Below are 11,307 nucleotides of genomic sequence, written 5' to 3'. Positions count from 1 at the left end.
TCCTTTCAGGTATCAGATGTACATTCACCCCTGGAAATGGTTTTCTATTCATGTGAGATCAGGTCCTGGCCTGTCTGCTTGAGTTCATTCTGCCAGAAGTTTTCTCTGAGTCCATCACCAGCAGTACGTGGTGACCAGGCATCCATCCATCCTAAAATCCGTTTTGCCTTTGATTTAACAGAAGCTGAAGAAAGTGTTAAAACATCAAACACTTCATGCATGTCTTTTTTTGATGACTGGCCACTTTTCCTCTGTTGTGATCCAGGCAGGCCTTTGCTGAACTCTTAGGGTGTTACAGGTCTCAGACCACCACTCTTCAAAGAGGAGCTACTCTTGCTGAAGGGAAGCTTTCTTATTAAGCTGTTTGGGTTCCTTTCTCACTCTGCAGAGAAGTGAGTTATCTCGCCTCATTTATTACTGTTCTGTTCATTTTAACAGATAGCCCTCATTTAAGGTTAAACCCAAACAGTAAATATCCCAATACCCATGTCAATATTCAATATCCTTTAATAGTTGAGGGATATAGCCAAGGCATTATACTGAGCGCTTCTGAAAAAACAGACCCAGGGCATCTTGAGCTGGCTACTCAAAAATCAGTATCTGTTTCTGAAAAATCAGCTGTGTATTTCCAGCTTCTTTTTAACCTTGCTGAGTGTTAAATATTAGTTTCTCTCCAAGACAGGCTGTTAGAGGTAGACAAGTATCTTTGTATAGCCATCTCCTCACGAAGCAATCACCATACCTTTGAAAAACTGCTTGGCAAAGTGTGTTAGCATTAATTGCTAGGCATTTTAGAAGGTGTCATCGAGAAGAGCATAAGACTGAATTCCACACCTGGGATCTAGAAGATTCTGCAGGAGGCCAAAGGGAGGAAAGACAGCAAAGCAATGGAGGAATTAAAATCAATTAGGTGCAGAAGGAAGGGCAATGGTGATGACTGAAAATAGCACAGGCCCCAGTCGTGAAGGTAATTGTGGCAAGACATAGCTTACTTTGTATTCCAGGATGATCTGTCAAAGGCAGCTATGCATGAGCATCACTAAAAGACCCACTCTAAATCTTAATCTGATCCCTTGTTCCACGTGCCTATAATTAAAAACAGAAGTGAGGCCTGTGATGCTGTGTGGAAAAGAGTATCTAAGCCTGGTGTGCTAAGTCTGCATCGTATATCTTCTAAGGTGGATAGGGTGATAGGGTTCCTCTAATTTGTTATTTATAGTTTGGATTGAGAATAATTCCCTTTCTAAGGGTTTGCTGTTTTAAAAACAACAACAATCACAAAACATTGAAGAGCTTCAGATTACAAGGTTCTGCAGAAGAGCTTTGGCTAGGTGGTGTTTTACACAGACTAATACAACTTTCCTTGTGGGTTTAAAAATTCACCTCTAAGGCAAAGGACATAAAATGACCGAGGTTTTCCCTGTAGTTCCTCTTCCTTTGTGTTAGGTCTCATACGCAAAGATCATCAGACCTAAGGTTATTAATTGCTTCTCAATTAGTTTGAAATCCTCTGGATCCAAAGCTCGTCCTTTTTTAATGCTTAACCTTTTTTTAATCTCCTAGCACTATAAGAGAAGTGTGGGTTTGGGGGCTTTATTCAAAGTTAAATTAAAATCCTGTCTTTTAGTTGGGGGATGCATTCTGTGTATGAGCTGTCTCATTGCATGTACATCTGTGAAGCATACTGTGAACGGGTGCCTGGCACCCACTGTGTATCAGTAACTGTATACAGTGATGCGGATGGTATCATGTATCCGAGCTGGTATTTCAGCCTCCTCTTAACATCTGAAGAGTTTTAATTGGACAAAAGGCCAATTTCAAGTTTGACAATTTCAGTTTATGGGAATTGATGCTGAACACAGAGCAAAGAGTGCAGTAGGGTTTGGGTCTGTGTGTATTCAACAAGGGGGCAGCATATTTTCATGGGTTAAAAATGGACATTTTCCACATCTTCATATACAAAATAGATAAAATATGTGAGCTAACCTTGAAACTCTTCAGCTTGTCTCCTATTTCTGTGTAGAGGCTCTGCTCCTCTGAAGTGTAGTAGAAGAGCTTTCCACGTTAATGAAGCCTTCCAGGACATTGGCATGGTGTGGACTGACATAGGTACATGTTCATTTAAAGCAGGACTCTCTCTCTCAATGTATTAAAACTGCACCTCATCCAGTGTTCTCACTCAGATGAAGGAACCGGAGTTCAGCTGGCACCGGACTCTACTATTTTGGCTGATAAGGTTTAGTGTAAACAAATGCAGGTCTGCAAATTATCTGGCATGAGGATCAGTTAGGGGTGCTGGCTTCCTATAGCCTTAATCTAGTTGGCCTAAATGATTTATAAACTGGCAACATGATAAATGTTGTTTTAAGTGGACAAATCACATTGAAGAGGTGTAACTTTCTGTCAGTATGTAACATGACCGCTTCTCTTAGGGGAAGAATAACAATCACAAAGAGCGGTAAGGGTAACAGGATCACAAGTAGGCATATTCCTTCTCTACAGCATAAATCATTAGAAGGGCACTTCTTTCTTTCCTCTTTGCTTGTCCTTCTTCGTCCTTTCTTTTTTTTATTTTTTTGGTGCTATTTTCTAGCACTTCCATATCATTTTGGAAAGCTAAACCCTCCACTTGATTTGTGCTGCAGTTTCTTCATAAATCTATGAAGCTTGTCTCCATCAAGCTGTATTTTCCATTAAAATATGGTTCCCAGGTGATTTCCAATACTATGAAAAACATGTAGCCATAAGTCTTTCACTGATTGTTTATTATCTGTTTAGGTGCTCCTGAGGATTTTGACAGCTAGGACTTGTATCATATGTAATGTAATAAAAGTGGATGTCTTCAGTGTAACAGGGATAGCTGGCCTTTCATTTCTGTTTGCCAGGGCTGTATTTGTTTTCTATGTGTTGGAGGTTTTTTTAACATGAAACTTTGAGTCTACTCCAAATCAGGTCAGTTTAAACTTTGTGTTTTCTTTGCTATATAGATGAACAAAAAACCCAAAAGAAAATCCAAACAAAACACAAGAAAAGCTTTCCTGTTATAAACAGCACAGGAAGTAGTAACAACAAAGCTAGTATTTACTCTGGTGGAGTAGATTTACTTCAGCTGGTTTCCAGCATGGACCCACTGTTCCACCTCTGATTGCAGGAAATGCAGCAGGACATCCTGTATGTCTGTCTTGGGTATCTGTAACAAGTGTGTTGCGGAATGCAATATATAAAGCTCCTCACAGTAGCTGCAAAAGGTTAATGCTTTAAGCTACTGGTTTGTGGTGAAGTTTGTGAAAACTGATAGTAATTGGTTAATAATGTCTATCTGTAGGCAAAAGTGCAGCTCTTTTGCAGGCAAAGTTCCCTCTGGCCTTAAAGTGAACTTTGCATTAGGATTACAGGATCTGCCTGTATGTAAGCACTGATTATCTGGTAGTACACAGTAAGGCTGGGCAAGGAATAAAACCTTACCTAAACTCAAACAGCATACTGTGAGTTCAGTTCATCAAGTCTATGTATACCACTTCTATTACCAAAAGAGATGTTGCATTTTCTGACCTCTGTGCTGGCATGTGCGATACATTGCAAGAAAAACCACAGCCAGCCTGGCAGGGGGCTCTGGAAGACTTTTGCTTAGGAAAGTTTGACAGGGGTGGCCGCATCACAGGGGGAAGGGAAAGAAGAGACTGTCTTGGAGGTGGGCTAGGAGATGAGAAGCAGGCTAGCATGTATTTGCTGACCCTGTGGTTAGTATCAAGGCCAGTCTTGTGTGTTGCCTCATCATTTCCCCATCAGTGGAATGGGGAAGTATTGATTATTATTATAAACAAGTGCAGGACTCAGAAGGAAAGTAACTAATAATTATTAGCAAGATTTGTAATTTAAAGGTTGGCTTTATAACAAGCAAGCAAAATGATTTACTATGGCCAGGAAAACTACCAGGCTTGGATTCCAGTGCCTTTATAATATGAAATGTCCTCTCCCTGCCCTGCAAAGAGATGTCCTTCCCAACAGTATTCATGCAGTGGTTAAATAGATTTGATATAACCCTGGGTTTGCATTGTGTCTTCTCCAGTTGGACCTCAGAACTGGTTGTCCAATGAGAAACTACCATTTCCTAAATGCTTGGTAAAGCACTTAATTGTGAAAATAACTAGTTTACCTCACAACATCAATTTGAAAAATTACTCATTAATTTTTGAGGTGCAGCCGCCTTCCCTGGAGGACAGAACTACTGATCTCATCTGTACCTAAAACCTTGGCTTTGTTCGCTAGCAGGCGTGTCTGATCTGCAAACGAAATTTGGCTTACCGTCTCTGTTTCCTTATAAACACCCTTGACTGCACCTTTGGCAGAACACATGATAATTAAACAGTTGTGGCTTATACTATGCAGGCTGAACAGAGCTAGCAGGGAAGAGTTTAGATGACTAGCATGCCACACAGAAATATTATGTTTCCCTCTACTTTCCAGTGGCATTTACTAGCAAAGTAAAGTTGAAATTCTCGAAGACCTATGTGAGGTTAATGTTTGGGGTTTGGGTTTTTTCTTATTATTTGCTTAATATATCATTATTTAAGCCTGAATTATCTATGCAGCTGGTAGACAAATAAATCAGCATAAATGGAGCACAGGGATTTGAAGGAGTTGAGATCTGAATCAGAACCACTACCTGAGAAATGCTTTCTTTTACCTACAAGAGTTTTAAAGCATCCAGATCTTGTTTAAATGTACTAAATATACTGGGTAGCTCAAATCCTCCAGAGGCAGTTAACAGCAGAGTTCCACCAATGCAAACCCCATCGATAGATGTGCTAGACACATTTTTCAGTTTGGGATTATACTTGCTCAAAACTGAAATAACTTCAACTGCTGCAAACTGAGTTTTTTAGTGTTTTTTTTTTTAATGGATTTTGTTTTCAAAACAAAATTATGTTGGATCTTTGTTTCCACTGGATGCTGGCCATCACTAGCTAAGTAATGCCACATGGAGACCTCTTGTTTCCTCAGTTCTTATCTTCTATATTGCTTTTAGCCTACAGAATTGCCATATTCTCTACCTTCAGCCTTGACTGTAGGGATTTCGTGTTCTGAGACTCAGCCCTCCTGTCCACAACGTCCAAGGAATGTTCCAAGGCATACCAGGGAAATTGAACCAGGATGTCCTGAGACTTCCCAAAGCTGTGCATAAAGTTTCCAAAGGTTCTTCATTCCAGTAGTTGTCTGGTTTCCAAATTTACTCCCAATGTGTTCTTTCATCCTTAGTTTATAATTTTAGCACTGATTCACTCCTGAAGTGAAAGCCTCTTAAAGAGCAAGGCTGATGCAGATAAAACCCTCTGGGTTATGATCCATTCATTTAGAGCCAAGTGGCCTGCTTGTTAATGTCATTTGCCTTATGACCAATTACTAGATATTTCCTTATTAAGCAGAACATCACTTTTGCCTGGTGTTGTAAACTAGCTTAATAGCACTTCACCTTCTTATGTATCATAGCAATTGGAAAAAGAAAATTGGGAACCTAGGGTTCATTTACTGGCCATTTCAGCATCTGAGAGGGTCCTTTTATTTGATTTTATTTTATTTTTAAATGAAAGTGGATAGTCAGAATATCTGTCTTACCTCAGTGGGGATATTAAAACTGGAAGATGTCAGAGCTTTCTCTCTGACACTCTAAAAGGATGTTATTCCTGAAAGTCTTGGTGCTGTTGTTTTGGGGATCACAAGGCTGAACCCACCAGTTTGGGAGAAAGAAAAAGCTTTAATTCACTGGTTGTCTGTCTTGCCCTGCACCCCCCTTCCAAGCCAGGCCTACAAACTCCATTGCCATCCATCTTAGTGCACCAGTCTTTCCTGGCTGGCTATGGGGTTCTTGTAGTCCCTGAAGGACTACACAGGTTTGGAAGCAATCTGCTTCATCCAGCTTTGAACATTCACATTACACCATTCTTTTTTTCAAATAAGGTCCTGTGATTATATGGCCTGTGCTGTTCCTCTTGGCTGTTCTGGGAAATTGTCATTCCCAGCTTTCCCAACTCCAGATCATTTTTTCCCCTTTTTCCTTTGACAGAGAAGGATAATTGCTCTATACTTCGGGTGTTTGCATGCAGCGTTCAGTACATATTTACTAAATATACATACTCATAAATTTAGACAACAGCCTTCTTTTCCTAGTTGAGCAAACTGTGTGTTTTAGCCTCCTGTCCTAGAATAGATTCTTTATGCTGAACTTCCTACTCTCCTTTTTCCATGCCTGTTTCAGTTTGAATTTGCCTTAATTCTGATACCTTAGGTAAGGGGATCCATACCCAATGCTCCAGGCCTGCATGGTACAGAAAATTGACCCATCTTCCTGGGGCTGACATGGCTTGACTTGTGTTCTAGGATTGTGTTTCACTTCTTTATGGCCACATCACCAAGCTTGCTTGCCATCTTGTGAATGACAAATATGCCCAGGTCATCCACTGTCACCGCCAGCTGAGATGTTCACACTTCACTGCAAAGTTTAGTCCCTAAAAACATTCACTTTTTACAATGTTATTTTTTACCAGTATTTCCAAATCTCTAGTTCATCCCTTTGTTCTTGTGGAAGACGCCCAGCCTTCCCTGTATACTGATAAAGCCTCCCTTGGGCTGAAGCAGAGTTACACTCCTACCTTTGTAGTTTGCATTTAGAAGAATCGATCCGTTACCTCCAGTGAGATTGTGGTCTGCAGTAAGATAGCAAATGTGTGGTCGGAGGATGTACCAAGAAGATCTCTATAGCTGGTTACTAGCGTGAACACAGTTGCTTCCAGATACGTGTGGACGTTTCCCAGTAGCAGGTTATATAGCTAATATACTCTCACAGTGGCTTTAAAAGAATCCTATGCTCTGGACTAATCTATCTGATGGAATAGGATGAGTTTCAACTACTAAACCCTCCCTCCTGAGGCCAAATGCTTTAAAGTAAGATCTGATGCAGATCCTTATCCTAGGACTGTCAATAATGTCTTCAGAGCATGTCACTTCTTTTTCCTTTCAAATGTAGTTTATTCATTTACTGATGTTTCCAAGTCAGCCAGCAGTTAATACACAATATTGTGTAAATTGGGTGGAGCTGATTTAATTAATAAATAGCACAGAGTTTAGTTAAAAATTTACATTAGTATTGCCAGTGACAGCATGCGAAAGTTATAACTAGGACCCCTCCCCCCATGCACACACACAAAAATGAAGAATTTGGTTATAAATTTCCCAAAGATTAAAGCTGAGATTCTTTTTTGTGTGCCTTCTGACTCTGGAGCTTTCATGTTTCAGGCTTTTCTCCACTACCGTGAGCCCTAACAGAAGCCTCCTTTGTTTACATGTTAATTGAGATTGTCACATAAGCTTACTTGGCTACAGGGCTTGCAACTTTTTAACAAAGTTAAACCAACAAAATCCAAGAAGGTGCAGTGAAAATAATGAAATATTACCCCCCCCCCCCCCATTTGATCTTTGCATAGGTAGACCTGCTAGTATTTCTCTCTATTTCTTGCCATGACCAAAGTTATTTCCCCAGCTGGTGATGCTTCTGAGAAATATGTGGAGTGCTACACAGTAAGAAGTTGGCCTACCTAGCACCAAATATTTGAAATGTGGGCTTGATGCTGCAAAGGGGTTCATGCATGTGGGCATTACTACCAACATGCTGTTGGGACTCCAGGATTGGGTTTAATAAAGGAGATGCAGCCTGAATTGTGTAGGACTGTGGTTTCCATTGTCCAGAATCACAGGCTTTTGCATTCCTTATTGTATTTATGAAAATTATTTGATGCTGTGAATAATTCAGGGAACTGCAAGATTATTGGGCTGGCTATTTAATCTTGTGTTTTGTTTTGCTTTTAAACATATTCATTTTCAAACTTGTGGTTTCCAAATGGCAACAACTGTCATTTCTCTCAGGCATAACTCAATTAAGGAAAGTCTCATGACACTTCATATTTTTTGGTTTATATGTAGAAATTCCCTGTCAAGAATAATAACATTTTCTGGTGTGAGTTCTTGGGTTTGCAACCTTGGAATGTGCTTTCTATGGGTCCTCATCATTTTTCATGCGAGGGTGAACATTCCTGGTTTGCTCTTTGAATATTTGGTAAAGCAAACACCAAAAAGAGGTGAAAAGTTAATAAGTATAAAAATGGGAATGAATGTTACAAGGAATTTCCAAGTATATGCTCGGCACTGGCTCTTGCACATCCTCTGCTTTTGCCTGAACAATTGGTCTTACTTTAAACATTCACATTTGAGCAGCTGGATTCATTATTGAACCAACTATCAAGAACCAAGGGATATGGCCTTTATCAAATTTAATAAACCTTTGAGGACTGCAGAAAGAATACACTTGTCTTTAAAGATCAGCCTGTTCAAATGAAAACTAAACAGAAACTCGGATCAAATTCTTGCTTGTAGATACATTGTGAAAGCCAGCTGTTTGGTGTTTTGCAATAGAAATTAGTGATTTTAACAAAGCATTATATTTCTTTTGATGGCCTACAATGTTAGTTCTCTCTTTTTTTTTCTTTTTTTTTTCTTTTCTTTTGACATGGAGATCAGAATCTGGCCTATATGTTGTAATATGGTAAGAGAAGTATACAAATACAAGCATGTCTAAATATGTGAATACAAGTCAGGCTATTAATTGAGAGCCTTGCCACATTTATTAATGTTCTATGTTATGAGATTAAAGCTGTAACATAGAGTTATGTGAATTATAAACATCTCTTTAGCAAGTCATATATTAACCATAAGAATTTTTAAAGGGTGGAGTGTAATTTATTCAACATTGTAAGAAAAAATAAGGTAAATGAGTTAGCTTAGGGGTGGGGCGGCAGCAAACTGCTTGTGGAGACTCTTACTCCCTGAGGTGATAGAGGTTAAATGCATTAAAGAGCTTATAGGTTTGCTCCCTAGAGAGAAAAGGGGCCAGACATTTCTAGCTGACATGTCAAGGACACCACACATTTGCCCTCCTGACTAATGGTAAGATACTGAGCTGATAGCAAGGTTGCAGTGGCAATTTTCAGAGAGAAAAATGGAACACAATAGGTGGCTCCTAATTAGTGAGGAGGGCAATATGCTGGGACAATCTTAGCGTTTCAGAGATCCACTCACTGAAGGCATAAGTGAGCCTGAGACCACTAATGCAAACTTGGAATATTATTAAAGCATTAATGGCCAAAAAGGCATTTTAGGTGAAGTTTCCACAAACAAGCATTCTCCAGTTTAACCTTCGTAAGGAAAGCTTGCACATCAAACTCAGGCCTGGTCCTGCACCATTGAAACCAGTATGCTTCTAGCAACTGGTTATATAGATGGGTTTTCTCTCGCATGCTTCCACTCTAAATCACTAATTTAAGAGCAGTGGGACAGATCTGTAGAAACAGGAGGGAGGGATACACTACAGTGATGGAGGGGGGATGTGTCAATGGATATGCACATGAAAGAAGATGCCTGGGGAATGGTGGGATTACTGTGTGAAGGAGAGAAGGTTGTAAGGAGATTAGAGTATAACCGTGAGTAAAGGGAGGACTTGGAGTAGGCAGGTGGAAGTGCAAGGAGGGAAGGGGAACCGGGAAGGAACAGCCCTAGTTGATCCCAGTGTTGTGACTCAAAACAAAACTTATTTCACATTAAATTTGGGAACTCCAGACTATTTAAAAAAAAAACACAAAACAAACCAACCCACTTGTGTGGTGGAAACAGAGATCTTCTAGCTAGCAGATGCTGTACAGTAACATACTAATGAGGCTTGGACATGGGGAAAGACAGCAAGCCAAAGCTGTGGTTCCTACTTGCAAAGGTATTTTACTGCAGCTATTTTAAGTCTCATCAGACAGTGATTTGTTTCTTGTAATATCCTTCTAACATCACTCTTCACAAAAGTCCCAGATAGAGAGGGGATTGCACAGGTAAGCAGATAGTCTCAGAATAGGGAGCATGCTTTAGGAGAGTGGTATTGCTTTTTTTATGAAAAATCTCCTGGCAAGTCTTAGACGTTGTCCTGAAGAGCTAGACGAGAAAATGAGGACATAATACATAACACAAGAAAAAGAAGGACTTAAAGACGACCAGTACAGTTCCAGTATTTTCTGCTGCACTGAGACAGACCTAGCAGAGGAAGTGAGAAAGCCAAGGTGTGGGTTTTACATGTTGGCTAGAACTGGTTTTGAGCTTAGCTGTTTGGTAGCAGAGACGTGCAAAATGTTGCAATAGATCACACTTAAAGTTAGGTGGAAGGAAATGCTCCATTGATTTAGGTACATGGCACTCACACAGCAACAAAAAGCATGTACCTGCTGCTCCTTTGCCAGGCTCCTGCCTTTCCAGCTACCTCTCTTGCCCAACAAGCCTCAAGAATGCACACTCCCTTAATCCTCTGCTGGGAGGTTTGGGGCTTGGTGGAAGAAAGGACCTTTAGCAGAAGGAGGGAGGGTTGTTTGGAGAATGAAATTCAGTAAACTCCAACCTCCAAATGAACCTGCTGGGGCTGATTTGCTGCCAGCCCTTGGGAACAAAACTGCAGCACTCGATTCCTGAATCCCATCAGCTCCCACAGCCTGGAGGGTTCACACTGCTCTATCTGGCACCTCTTCCCATGTCAGAACAAGGCATTGTGTGTGCGATTTCAACATGCTTCTGGTTTTGTTCTAACTGCCAAGAAACACTAGTTGTGTTATTATGAAATGATTGAGGAGTATTTGCTCATACAAATTATTTGTTTTAAGAGTTTAGTAATTAAATGTCAACACACAGTGTTGGTGTCTGAAAAGCTCTCCAGTGAAAGCCCTGCTCTAACTTGAAACTATAATACACTGTTTCTCTTCTCTCAAAACAGATTTGTTTGAAACACCCTATTCAGTAGAATGCATCTCGCTGTAACTTGCACGGTCTTTGGCCTTCAAAGACACCCTTGTGCAAAGGGTGTGTTGCATTAATTTGTTCAGCCAATTTAGGGTGTGTGGCATTAATTTGTTTGGCCAATTTGTTTAGAATCTGGCAGAGCATAGGCACCCAGTGCAATGTCTGTGCATAATGCCTGTGTCATCTCTACACCAGATCTCAAGAGCAAGAGATTTACTGCGTGATGCCTGGCCACACCTTGAGTCCATGCTCAGGAGAAGCAAAGGTAGGAACCGAAGTGACAAGGTGATTGTTGAAGGTAAGTATGAAAGTACTTTTTATAGTTTGAATGACTGATTTCTACACACACTGCCTAAGCTGCAAAAGTAAGTTATGGTATGGATACCATTCACTGCCATCACTGACTGTGGTCACCTGGGCCACAGCACA

The sequence above is a fragment of the Haliaeetus leucocephalus genome, unplaced genomic scaffold (genome assembly GCF_000737465.1).
Source record: "Haliaeetus leucocephalus isolate CR32 unplaced genomic scaffold, Haliaeetus_leucocephalus-4.0 Scaffold92, whole genome shotgun sequence".
Classification (NCBI taxonomy): Eukaryota; Metazoa; Chordata; class Aves; order Accipitriformes; family Accipitridae; genus Haliaeetus; species Haliaeetus leucocephalus.
This window is presented reverse-complemented; position numbering follows the sequence as displayed.